This window comes from Otolemur garnettii, unplaced genomic scaffold (genome assembly GCF_000181295.1).
Source record: "Otolemur garnettii isolate 467f Iridium unplaced genomic scaffold, OtoGar3 scaffold00011, whole genome shotgun sequence".
Taxonomy (NCBI): domain Eukaryota; kingdom Metazoa; phylum Chordata; class Mammalia; order Primates; family Galagidae; genus Otolemur; species Otolemur garnettii.
Genome location: NW_003852406.1, coordinates 7,631,868 through 7,645,550, shown reverse-complemented (window position 1 = coordinate 7,645,550; position 13,683 = coordinate 7,631,868). Strand labels below are relative to the sequence as shown.

At 39.4% G+C, this 13,683-nt stretch overlaps 1 non-coding gene across 1 annotated transcript; it reads right to left on the bottom strand.

Annotated features, from left to right (window-relative positions):
• Positions 1–822: 822 nt before the first annotated feature.
• On the bottom strand, positions 823–1,031 carry LOC111723462. Its single transcript, XR_002771989.1, has one exon. It is a non-coding gene; the product is annotated as a small nucleolar RNA U3 (small nucleolar RNA).
• Between the last annotated feature and the right edge of the window lie 12,652 nt (positions 1,032–13,683).

Genomic DNA, 13,683 nt, shown 5'->3' with positions numbered 1-13,683 from the left:
AAATAGAAAGAAGTCGCTAGCAGATACAGTTACTAGGGAGGCTGAGGCAGGAGGATCACTTGGAACCCAGGAGTCTGAGGTTGCTGTAAGTTAGGTCGACACCATAGCACACTAGCCTGGGGCAACAGAGTGAGACTGTCTCAAAAAAAAATTGCTCCTCCCCCCAAAACCCATAAAGCATAAAATTTACTGTCTTAAGTATTTGTAAATGTAGAGTTCAGTAACAAGTATATTCACATTGTTGTGCAACAGGTCTCCAGAACTTTAGAAAAATGACATCTTGAAAAACTGAAATTACATACCTATTAAACAACAACTTCCCATTTTCCCCTTGCCCATTCCCCGGCAGTATTTTTCTATGAAATAGACTACTTTAGACACCTCGTATAAGTAGAATCACACCATATTTGTTTCCTTGTGGCTTATTCCATTGAGCATAATGTCCTTGAGTTTCAATCATGCTGTAGCACCTGACTTCCTTTCTACAGCTGAGTAATATTCTACTGTCTGCATTTGTCATTTTGTTTATCCGTTCTTCTGCAGATGGATATTTCAACTGCTTCTATCTCTTGGGTATTGTGAATAGTGTTGCTATGAACATGGGTGTGCAAATATCTCTTTGAAATTCTTCTTTCAATTTTAGGGGGTATAAACCCAGAAGTGGAATTGCTGAATCATCTGGAATCACAATCTATTTTTAATTTTTGAGGAGCCGGCATTGTGGTTTCTGTAATGGTTTTCCTAGTCCCACCAATAGTGCACAAATGTTCCAATTTCTCGGCATCCTTGTCAATGCTTATTACCTTTTTTTTGTAAATGAGAACCACTCAGATTGAATCCTTTCCCTCTTACTTTCCTGAGAAGGATGATTATCAATGGCAACTTGGGGTTGCAATGCAGCTTCACCAAGAGCCAGCTTCACGCTTAGGACAGAATGCTTTGCCTCCTTCTCGTGATTTCTGGCACTCGGCACATCCAGAGAAACTTTTTTAGTAACCAACCATAGAAATAATGCCTAAGAGTATACCCTTTGTTATCTTTTTATTTTTAATGGTAGCCATCCTAAAGGGTGGGAGGTGATATCTCATTGTGCTTTGATTTGTAATTCTCTGGTGATTAGGGAAGTTGAGCATCTTTTCCCAGGCTTACTGGCCATCTGCATGGCCATGTTGGGAGAAGTATCTATTTAAATTCTGTGCCCATTTTTACATCAGGTTGTATTTGTTTTTATTTTGTTGAGTTGTGGGAATTCTTTGTATCTTCTGGCTATTTACCCCATATTTGGTGCAATTTGCAATTTTTTTCTCATTCTGTATGTTGATTTTTCAATGTGTTATGTCCTTTGATCTGTACGTGCCTCTTTTTTGAAGAGCAACTTCTGTGCTCAGCATCAGAAGATCTTCTCAAATTAGAGTTCATTACCTACCTCTGGTATAGTACCCACTACATTTAACTATTATTGAATTAAGATCTTAATTACAGGCATGGTGGCTCATGCCTGTAATCCTAGCACTTGGGGAGCCTGAGGTAGATGGGTTGCTTGAGCTCAGGAGTTTAGGACCAGCCTGAGTAAGAGCAAGACACTTGTTCTCTATTAAAAATAATTAGTGCTGTGGTGGGTGCCTGTAGTCCCAGCTACTTGGAAGGCTGAGGCAAGAGGATTGCTTAAACCCAAGAGTTTGAGGTTGCTATGCACTGTGATGCCACAGGCATTCTACCCAGGGTAACAGAGTAAGACTCTGTCTTGAAAAGAAAGAAAAAAAAATCTCTAAAGGTTTAAAGGCAGGGACTGTGGACTATTGAACTCAGTAGTCCTAGTACCTAATTCAGTAAATCTTCGAAATGAAAATGAAATCAAGTCAGTCTTCTTACCTCTCATATATAGACTTAGCCTTCCTTTGCCCAAAGTCAGCTCCCTTTTCAGGCTGTGGCTCCCAGAATAGCCCAGATCACTAGTCAGAGCTCAGTGGGAAGGTCCAGCAAGGACTTTTACAACTTGGAGGTGGTCACCAGCCCTCCACTGGTGAGGCTGTTGGTAAAGTTTGCAGATTCTGGTGATCTGACTTCAGTTCTCCCTGGCAAATAGAGGGGGTCACAATTCAGGGTACTTTCTCTAAGAACAGCTATACCAGCAAGACAGGTCTACAAACTCTTGGTTGTCACCAAGGTTCTCTCACTTTTGTACTATCCACGGTACCTTGCATAGAGTCAGACAGAGTGCCGAGATAGTTCAGGACGTATAAAGACTACAAGGCAAGAAGTCAGAAGACTGAGATCAGAAGAGATGCCACTGGGATGTGTTCTTGAGCAAGTCCTTTAACCTTTCAGGCAATTTCTTTCTTTATCTGTAACATGATAGGCCTGAGCTCTAGGTCTTTTTCAGTTTTCATGATTAATCCATGATTCTCACAGGCTTTTTCTATTTGTTCACTGAATTTCTTTTCATTGTTTAAATGAATTGCAAACTTGCTCTTTTGGTCAGATTTGATATCTAGGAGTTCTTGAACTTGTCTGTAATCTTTTCTTACATTCTCAGGAGGAAATAGCTAGAGTTGCCAGGGCAACTATTATCTATAAGTAATCTTAGCCTGAATTTTTATAATATCTGTGATATAGTATCCCTTCATGAAAGGACATTAATATTATTTAATTTATTTTATTTAATGGCTACCTGCCTTGTAGCTTTAAAATGAGCCTAGAGGGTAATAAATTCATGCCAACTACAGCACTATTTTTTTTCCTATTAACTCTGGCAAACACTAATCATGATTTTGTACTAGCTTGGCATTTGTTTACTTGATTTCCAGGTTTTACAGTGCCTAGAGGGACTGGTTAAGAATCCCCATATAGTTGTAAGTGTTGATATATTGAATTACTTTTTCTTTTGCCCCTCAAATTCTGGAAAATAATATACAATGTTTGCAATGTTTTAAGGATCTAGAAATGCTTCATGATTTGTTCAATAGGGCTGAGCGATGGTGTGATTCGGGGAGCAGAGAGTCCTCCGCTGTAGTTGCTATTCCCGATGGGATCCTGCTGCTGTCAATTATATTAAGGAAGACTGCAAAGTCATGGCGCATCACTGCTAAAAATAGACCAGACTGTGGATCCGTTCCAAGTCACTGCTGATGCTGTAGCTCCATGCCCAGGCTTGTTTTGCTTCATCTGAAACTAGCAGATTCTGAAGCCAGGCATTCAGTCACAAAGCCCTCTTTCCCACACCACACACACATACACATCACACAATGCATACACCATGCTACCCTCATACACATACATCACATCCCACACACACACTCGGACGGGCTGGGAGATGTGAGGCTCCACTGAACATCTGTGTATGAAGCAGGTGGCTTATGCTCAAGGCACTGAGCAGGTGCTGTTGGGGACCTGCAGACCTCTGTCCCTCACCTCTGTGCTCCATCTCTGTGCCCACTTCTCAGTCTTGCTTTGTTCTCAGGGGCTTTGTCACTGCAGTGCAGAGTGTGCAAATCAACCCTTTTCAGAACAAAAGGATCTTTTTGCTCTAAAACACTTCACCAGCCTGGTGTGGGTTATGGCATGCGTGCGGGAGGTGGCCAGAGGCCAACTGGGTCCTCTCTTCTTCTGGGATTCTCTGAAGGCTGCATCTGGCTACCACAGCACTGCTGGACAGTTGAGTTTGCCTTGGGTGGCTGACACTGCCCCTAGGGCTTCATCCCTTCAGCCCTTCCCTGGTATCTGAGGGAAAGGTTTTTAGGAGTTTTTAATAAGAGGATCCCTTCTTAGACATTTTAACTCCTTGTCTTGTTGACCCAATCCTCCAATAGTCCAGCTTTGTGGGTTTCGGACTGGGGATGGTGGGTGAGAGATTAAATGTCATCTATTCATTCATCGGACATTGAGTGAGGGGAGGTGGCATTGAGGCTCAGAGCACATTAAATACCTCCTGTACTTTTCAGTTTCAACACTTTCATATTCCCAAGGTGGTGGGTGGGGAGAATTCTGTAGTAAGTGTGGCAAAAACAGTTTTGGCTGATTCTTCACAGTTCTGCATAGATGGCCATGTTAGTTTTGTAGGGCTTCCATCACAAATGACCACACACTGGATGTATTCTCTCACTCCTGTGGATGCCAGGAGTCCAAAATTAAGGTATTGGCAGATCCCAGCTCTCTCTGGATGCTCTGGGGGAAATTCCATTCCACGATTTCTCTCAGTTTCTGGTGTTAATGGAAATTCTTGACCTTTCTTGGTTTGTAAATGCATCATCCAGTCTCCATGTCTGTCTTCACACGGACTTTTCCCTGTGTGTTTTTGTCTGTTTCTCTTTTTACAAGGACATGAGTCGTTCTAGATCACAGGCCACCCTGACAACAATTACGTCTAAAGACTCTATTTCTAAGTAAGTTTATATTTTATGTACTGAGCGTCAGAACTTTACGATATTTGATATCTTTTGGGGGGGACACAATCTTTTGGGGACAGATAGGCTGGCAGATGTGGCTGGCATCACTGTCTTAGAGCTCCTTTTAAAACCAAGACAGACACAATTGCATTCTCTTCATATTCAGATTTATCAAACTTATTGAATCTGTGGATTTATATTATAGTTCTCATCAAATACAGAAAATTTTTCTTCTTTAGTTTCTCAAATATTTTTTTCTATTCCCTCTCTCCTTCTGGGATTCCAATTACATTAAATTAGGCCACCTGAAGTTGTTCTATAGCTCACTGATGCTTTGTTTATATTTTTCTGTTTTACTTTTTCTGTATTTCCTTTTTGAATACTCTGTTGCTATACCTTCAGGTTCACTAATCTTCTCTTCTGCAATGTCTAATCTGATGTTAATCTCATTCAGTGTCTTTTGTTATTCTTAGACATTTTAATTTTTACCTCCAGAAATTCTGTTCAGGTCTTTTTAATATCTTTCATGCCTCTGTTCTTTTCTCTGATCCTTTCTGTCTCTCCTGTGCTGCTCTGTCCCCACTGTACTCTCTTCTGTGAATTTTAGGCACTTCCCAACACTGTCTTGTTAATTAAAAGCATCGGCCAGGTGGTGGATATATGTCCTTTCTGTATCACAGCCTGGAGACTTTCTACAGGCAGTAAGTTGGGGGCATCACTGAATGCACTCAGTTTGTTTGTTTCTCAGGGATCTCTGTCCTTCACTGCCCCAAATACAAGTCTTTAAAAGTGTTTATGCATTTTGTCTTTTTAAAAATTGTTTAAAGTGTGAGGGTGTATTAATAGGGTTCTCTAGAAAACCAGAACACACAAACACACATAAATAAAGTCCTTACCTTATTGGCTATATATTTATATGTTCATGTGGCAGATCATGGGATTTCTTAGTTTCCATAATCACATAAGCCAATATCTTATCATAAATCTCTATATTATGAATATTATAAGGTATTGACTTGCATAATTATAGAGGCTGAGATCTTCCATGATCTACTATCTATAAGATGGAGACCAAGAAACCTGATGATACAGTGGGAAGGTGTGACAACTGGAGAGCTGATGGTATAGATTCATGTTCAGGTCTGAAGGCCTGAGAACCAGGATACTGAGGGTCATAGGAGATTGATGTCCCAGCTCACATAGCCAGGCAGCATTAATTCAACTTTCTTCTGAGTTTTCATTCATTCTGACCCTCTATACCTTAGGTAGTGCCTGCTCTCACTGTAGAATCTACTAAAATACCCTCATGGTCAGACCCAGAAGTAATGCTTAACCAACTATATGGGCATCCTGTGGTGGAGTCAAGTAGACACATGGTATCATCATAGAGGATAAATACGGTCTCAGCTACTCCATCTTGCCTGGAAACAAGTTGAAACTATTCTGTTTTAACACACACACACACACACACACACACACACAGAATGTACGTATGCATACACATATGGGTACACAGATAATTGAGTGTATTTGTCACTATTTCTTGAGACTTCAATCTTGGTTTATTGCTTTTTTCCCTTGAGGGACATGGTGTCCAATGTAGTAGCCACTATCTACATGTGGCCATTTAAATGTCAATAAATCAACATTAATTAAAATTAAAAGCCTACTTCTCAGTTGTCCTGGTCACATTTCAAGTGCTCAAGAGCCACATGTGTCTAAAGGCCACTGTATTGGACTGAGAAGATACAAAAATTTGTATCACAGAAATTGATATTGGTCAATGCTGCTTTATAGTTTTTCCTTTAAAGAACTAATTCAAACTTATGGCTGTATTTGGCACCTATTCTCTGAGTAACCTCAGATCTATATTTTCACTGTAAACTTTTTTTCAGAGTTTTAGACTTGCATGTCCAACCTTCCATGTATCTGACATCTATATATCTCCATTTGGCACCTGAAACACATTTTGTCTCAAATTGAACTTACTAGGGTCCTTCCCTGGCCAATTATGTTCCTATTCCTTCTCTCAGTAACTGGCACTGTCCACCCCCACCCATTTACTCAGGACAGAAAGCTGGGCATTTTCTTTCCCTCTGTGTCTCAAGCTATTAGCATCAAATTCTGTCATCTTGAAATCTCTAGCAGCTACATCCTCTACTATATCATACCTGTTTGTGCCTTAGTTAAGGTCCTCTTTGCTTTATGCCTCAATTCATGCATTTGGTATTTCTCTTTCCAATTTCCTAGCCTTTAAGAAAGTGATTCAGTGCTACCTATCTTCAAAAATATAGAAGGTGCAGTTCTACTAAGCTCTCAGAAAGAAGTGAACCAGACTTTTTGTTAAATATGACTAATACCTATGAAAGACTGTAAGAAGATATCTTCTGATTTTTCAAACCTTGGATTTTGAGTTGATTTTACTTTGTTACAGATCTGGAAAATGGATTTCCTTTTCAACTATCTATTAGTCTTCCTATGTCTAATGTTGCTGATCCATGGTTTGCTAGCTGGTGTGTGCAATCAAATTGTCATCACTTTGTTGAGCATGGTGGGACTCTAACCATTCTATCAGAAGAAATGGCTGATATTATTTGATATTTAGGTATCTTCCCTAGAGAATTTTAAGTTGATTCTTCAGCACTTGGCACAGTACTTGAAACATATAAGTATTTAAAAATATTTATTGAGTGAATTAGTGTGCTCTGCATATTAAATATTAAGTATCTTCTTCACTCAATCTTATTGTAATAATAGAATTTTTTTTAAATAATAAGATTTTTTTTAAAAAAAGATACTCCAAGAGAAAAGTGTAGAGGGATTAAAATATTCACATTTACAGTAGAACCGCTATAGTTGCCACCTCCTTAAGTTGACGTAAATTTCCTTTGTATGGATCAGTATAGTAGGCCGGGTTCCTTATGTTGACCACCCCCAGTTTGTTATAGTCCATTGCATGCTAAACTTATAGTGGTTCTCCTCCATTACTTCAAGGGGTAGATTGGAGGGAAGCAAGAGATTCTTAATGCTTTATTTAGTCATTTCACTATTATTTGACTTGCTGCCCAAAGCAATGGTTTTAATTTAATAAATCTGATGACATGAAAATAATAACAAAAATTCCCCAAACTCCGAACAAAACTAGAATAAATCACTAGGGGTAGCTGCATTATGGATTGCCTATATAGATGGGGACCCAGACAATTGCTGAAGTTAAGACTATAGCTAGATAATAGCCCTAAAAGGGGAATAATGGAGGACAAGGAGAAGAAATGATGCAAGCATTGGGGGAAGTATATTAGTGGTTGCAAGGACTCAACTTCGTCATTATAATGAGGTCATCACAAACAATATGTAGACAAAGAACTGTATCAGTAAAGCTTTATTTTATCAATAGAGAAATAGACAACCTCCAGAATGGGTGAAAATCTTCATAAACCATACATCTGACAAATGGCTGAAATTTAGAATCTACAAAGAACTCAAACAAATCTGCATGAAAAACCCTAAACAGCTCCATTAAAAAACGAGGAGAAGACATGAGCAGAAGTTTTTCAAAAGAAGATAGACAAATGGACAAAAAACATATGAAAAAATGCTCAGCATCACTAATCATCATGCAAATGCAAATTAAAAACACAATGAGATATCAGCTTCCCTGTTTGAATGGCTTTTACTAAAGAGTCCAAAAACAGGCTAGGCATGGTGGCTCGTGCCTGTAATCGTAGCACTCTGGGAGGCTGAGGCAGGTGGATTACCTGAGCTCACTACTTCGAGACCAGCCTGAGCTAGAGCAAGACCTCGTCTCCAAAACAAGTAGCTAGTGTTGTGGTGGGTACCTGTATATCCAGCTACTAGGGAGGCTGAGGCAAGAGGATCACTTGAGCCCAAGAGTTTGAGATTGTTGTGAGCTATGAGCCATAGCACTCTACCCAGGATGATAAAGGGAGACTCTGTCTCAAAAAAAAAAAAAAAAAAAAAAGGTCCAAAAACAATAGATGATGACATGGATGCAGAAAGAAAGGAATGCTTATACGGTGTTGGTGATACTGCAAATTAGTACAACTTCATGGAAGAGAGTATGTAGATTCCTCAAAGAACAAAGAGTGGACCTACCATTTGACCTAGTGGTCCAACTGCTGGGTATCTACCCAAAAGAAAAGAGGTCATTTTATCAAAAAGACATCTTCATGCAAATGTTTACTGCTGCACAATTCACAATTGCAAAGATGTGGAATCAACACAAGTGCCCACTAATTCATAAGTAGATTAACAAAATGGGGTATATGTATATCATGAACTCAGCTATAAAATGGATGAATTAAGGTCTTTTGCAGCAATTCGGAAGAAATTGGAGATCATTATTCTAAGTGAAGTGTCTCAAGAATGGAAGAACAAACACTACATATGCTCTCTGATAAATTGGAACTGACTGATGGGCACACAAGTGCATAGAGGGAAGTGAAAGTTATTGGAAATCAAGCGGGGCAAGGGAGCAGGCAAAACCTCACCTAACAGGTGCAATGATGAAGGCATATTTAAAGCACTAACTCAAGCCATGTAACAGAATCATTTGTACCCACTTAATATTTTGAAATTAAAAACAACACTGGGCAGCTGGCTGAATTTGGCCCACATACTACCATAGTTTGCTAACCTCTATTTTAGAGGCAGGGAAAGATTACAGTAAAGGTGGCAGCAATCTAGACCTGTACCAATCAGGCTGGAGTGAAGCAGGGAGATTCTTTGCTCCCTGTGCTATGGTGTTCTTGGCTCCATGTGATGGCTCTAGCTATACTAGTGTGAACTTCTGAGACCACAGCTGCGGGTCTCCACCAGGTATAGGAGACTGGGCATACCCTTTCTTTGGGGAGAGAAATGTGGCTAATAAATTCAGTCAAATAATTAACTATTTCAACTAACATACCTTACTTTGAATATGTTATACAAAGGTAAATTTAGTTATCACCAACAGCCCTTCTTAAATCTATGGTTTATGAGTATCTTGGGCCAGGCCAGCATCAATCTAGTTGCCTTGATGTCTATTCTTCTGTCATTTTCCTATAGTCTTGAAAGGGGTCCATAGCTTCCCTCTGATACATCTTTGGGTCTGTGGCTATCACCATAGAACTCATTGCTTGAACTCATTCTTATTTATTTATTTTTTGAGAAAAAGTCTCAATCTCTTGCCCCAGGCTAGAGTGCTATGGTGTCAGAAATGTCAAACTCCTGGGTTCAAATGATCTCCTTGCCTCAACCTCCTGAGTACCTGGGACTACAGATACCCTATACAATGCCACCTAGTTTTATATTTTTAGTAGAGACAGGGTCTCTCTCTTGCTCAGGCAGGTCTTGAATTTCTGAGCTCAAGTAAATCTACCCACCTCAGCCTCCCAGAGTGCTAGGATTACAGGCATGAGCCACTGTGTGTGGCTTGAAGTCATTCTTTTTTTTTTTCTTTTTTCTTAATTTCTTGTTATTTATTTATTTATTTTGAGACAGAGTCTCACTTGGTCCCCCTGGGTAGAGAGCCATGGCATCATATCTCACAGTAACCTCAAACCCTTGAACTCAAGCAATCCTCTTGCCTCAGCCTCCTGAGTACCTGGGACTATAGGCACCAGCTACAGTTCCTGGCTATTTTTTAGAGATGGGGTCTCGCTCTTGCTCAGGCTGGTCTCAAACTTCTGAGCACAAGTAATCCGCCCACTTTGGCCTCCCAGAGTGCTAGTTTAACTCATTTTTGATGTGCTATTTTTCTCTTGGGTAGATTCTGCTTGCTCTATCTTTACTTAGGGCAGCATCTCTCTTCTCTCCCAATCACCTTTTTCTTCTTCCTGCTATTATAACTCTAAGTTGCCATCCTGTAAATGGCTCACATCATCCATACCCTTGATGTTATTTCTATGCTGCTTTCTCATGATGCTTGCTTTAGGTAGTCTTCCCCCGTATTGCTCCCCCACTGCTTTGGACCTGCAGGCATGTAGAGAATGGTCCTGGGGCCCTGTTCTTAACAAACTGCACAAAAAGTAAATAGCCATCACTTTCCCTCAATATAAACTACAGTTTTGGAGTAGAATATCTGGGCTACGAGGGCAAGAGAAAGACTCTCCTTACTTCCCTGATTTCCAGACTATTTCTCAAGGCAACCTTGAAAGATGAGAAAGATCAAAGAGTTTATTAGCCTCCTGGCTGTGAGCAGCCCTAGAGAGCTGTTTACTTGTGATTCTTTACTGCAGTCCTACAGCTGCTCATCTCTCTGATGCTCTCTTGCAGGGTGGATTTAGGAAGATAGGATGTTCTGATGTAGTGATACAGAAACCTGGTAGGAGCCCCCAGAGTCTTGGCTTGTATCATAGAGAATATCATGCTGTGAGTATACTTCTGCTGGGGCTCTGGGGGAATATTATGTAACTGAAGAAGGCCTTAATGGAGGTGGAGGAGACATTGTTGTCTAGAATGGTGTGTCATGAGATCTTAAATGTGTTCACCTTCCAGAAGAGTCTCCTCTACTGATATTATTTATTTGGGTGTTTGTGTCTTCGTATACACCAAAATCACATTGTATCTTAGTTGTGAACATAAACAGTAAAATAATAATAATCATGAAATATTAACCAACCTTTTCATTCTTGTGCTTTGGAATATTTCACGTATGGGCAATGTGATAACAGGTCCATAGCATATGTCTTAGATAAGCCTGGAAGAAAATATATTACAAATGTAAAGCATCAGAAGATATATGAAACAGTCTTTCTGGGACTGATCCCAGAATATGACCAAAAAGAGAAATGGCAAGAACTGAAGTTGCTCTCTCATTCTACTGTTTAGAAATGAGCTCTAGAGCACAAAGTTCATGAATGCTCATCTTCCTAAGAAGGTGTGATTGGTCCAGGAAGAGTTTATAAAACTCTGCCTAAAGTATTCTCCTTAGTCTTGGGGATGAGATAAGGCTATATGTGTATTGCATTTCCAGTGTTAACCTCGGAACTTCATTTCACAGTTCTTAATTTGAAACTTGGGTGCCATGTTGTAAGTATTTACTCATTAAGAATGAAGAAAAAATTCAATCCCAACAGGTCACTAGAGTCCTATATTTTATTTATATTTAGAAGCATTCAGGAATAGGCAATGAGGACTCATAGAGAATCTCATGAACTCAAGACCTCGGGAAATGGGGAGGTCCCTGGAAGGACACCTACTCTTTGTGGGTTTGGCCTCACATCGTAGGTATGGGATGGAGCCTTTTCCTAGAGTGCAAGTCTAATCCAATCTTCTGGTGGGACTTTGGAAATCTACAAAGAGCACTGAGGGTTTGGTAGGTATCTAATTCTTGTAAGAATCACAGAATAAGCCCTTTGGGTTCTTATGCTCAGATCTGTCCACTTAAGACATACTTTGAAGTCTAGATGGAAGGCTCTGGTCAGGCCTTCCTATGAGGTGAGGGTTTGCCTATGAAATGAATTTCAGACTGAGTAAGGCAAAGAGTACTAGTCTCACAAAATAATGAAATGACTAGAGAACTGAACTCTTCTGGTCCTAGGGATTTTTTAGGCTTGGTTCTGCCACTTAGGACCTGTAAGACCTCAAACTATTACCTTCCTGGGCCTCACCTTTCTTCTTTACTTTAGAAAGTGAGGAAGTTATATTCCATAGTTTTTGAGATACTTTCCTATACATATAGGAAGTTGATGTTTGAAGGAATATCTAAAAACCACTCATTAAGGAGAGATGTGACTCTTTCAAAAAGGTCCTGGATGATCAGATGATCCCTGGTTATTGTGGCCCCTGATGAGTACCCTTCCTTTGCTTTTTCCCCTTTCCTTTGCTTTCTTAGATGTTAGTTGAATTACATGGGTTTTTTTTTCTTTCAACTCTTAAACGTAGAGAATTGTTCAATAGATGTTCCCTTCTCATTCTCCCAAATTTATGGCTTTGTATGAGTTGGGTTCTTATGGTCAAAACTTCCCAGTCATCCCTTATACTATATAGCCTGTATCAGAATTTTTCATGAAGCTGGTTGCCCCCGTTTTTCTTCTTTTTGTTTTACTAGGGAAGCCTACATGCTGCCAATAGGTCTAGCCAAAGCACTAAGTACAAAAGGACCTTTTAGAGTAGGGATAGCAAACATGTGACCCATGGGCTGCCACTCCTTACCCCTACATATGACAGATGCAACTTCAAAACCTTCTTCCACCAATCATTCCCAATTAAATTTGGCTTGTGACGTTAAACTCATTTGCCATCCATAGTCTTTGTTTAAAGATTTCAATGATATCTCTGACTTAAAAAAGAACTCTCTGTATTCCTAAAACATATTGGTTACTTACCACAGGTAGCTAGCCCTCCATAACTTTGACTATTTCTGGTATATCCATCCTACCCAGCAATCTTTGTTTTGCTGTTGTCCATGCATCAGAACCATGACTAATGTGGCTGTTAGTCTCTACTTCCCGGGGGAGACACGTTACTTCTATTAGCAAATATCTGTCAAAGACCAATTGCTATTTATATGTAGTAACCAGTGGGAAAAAATATGTTGCCAAATGGTTTCCATGGTTTCAGTGACCTCTAATGAAACGTTTCATTATAGAAAGGTAGTGGTTTCAGTAGAACATGGTGATTATTCTGTTATATAGATTGCAAATGTTTAGTATTCAGATAATGTATACCAATAAAAGTACCTAAAGTCCTTTTTTTTTTCTATTTGGAAAAGTTCCCAGTTATCATTTTAATATTATTAATAGATCATAATCTTTTTTTTTCTTTTCAAGATGGAAACTCAACTTAAGATTGATGCTGATCCTTACTTGGAATCAAGCCAAGAAAAAACACAACCATTCTCAAAAATTTTAGTACAAGAACAAATGCAGCATTCAAAATGTCAGCTTCTGTGATTAGGTAAAGTGACAACACTCCCAAACTCAGTGTACTATTAGTTTATCTCTTTCTTTATAAGCATACACTTCCCTTATGTATGTATACTTACATCCCACCACAAAGTATGCTTGAAGATGTTCATTTTCAATGAGTCAGCAGAAAATGAATTGTTGGCACTTGTTGACTTATATTGGAAACAATATCTTCTCCCCACCCAGGAATCATCTTCTTAAAGGCAGTAGAGAAAGAAAATACTTCTATTATGAAAAAGCATTGAGCCTGAATGTGATGAACATCATAGACAATCCACTAAAAGATTACAAAGACAGAAAGAACTCTCACTCTTTTAATAAACATGACATGCATGTTTTCAAGATTTATCATATCTGGTCCTCAAGTGAGAGGAGGCGATTTGTCA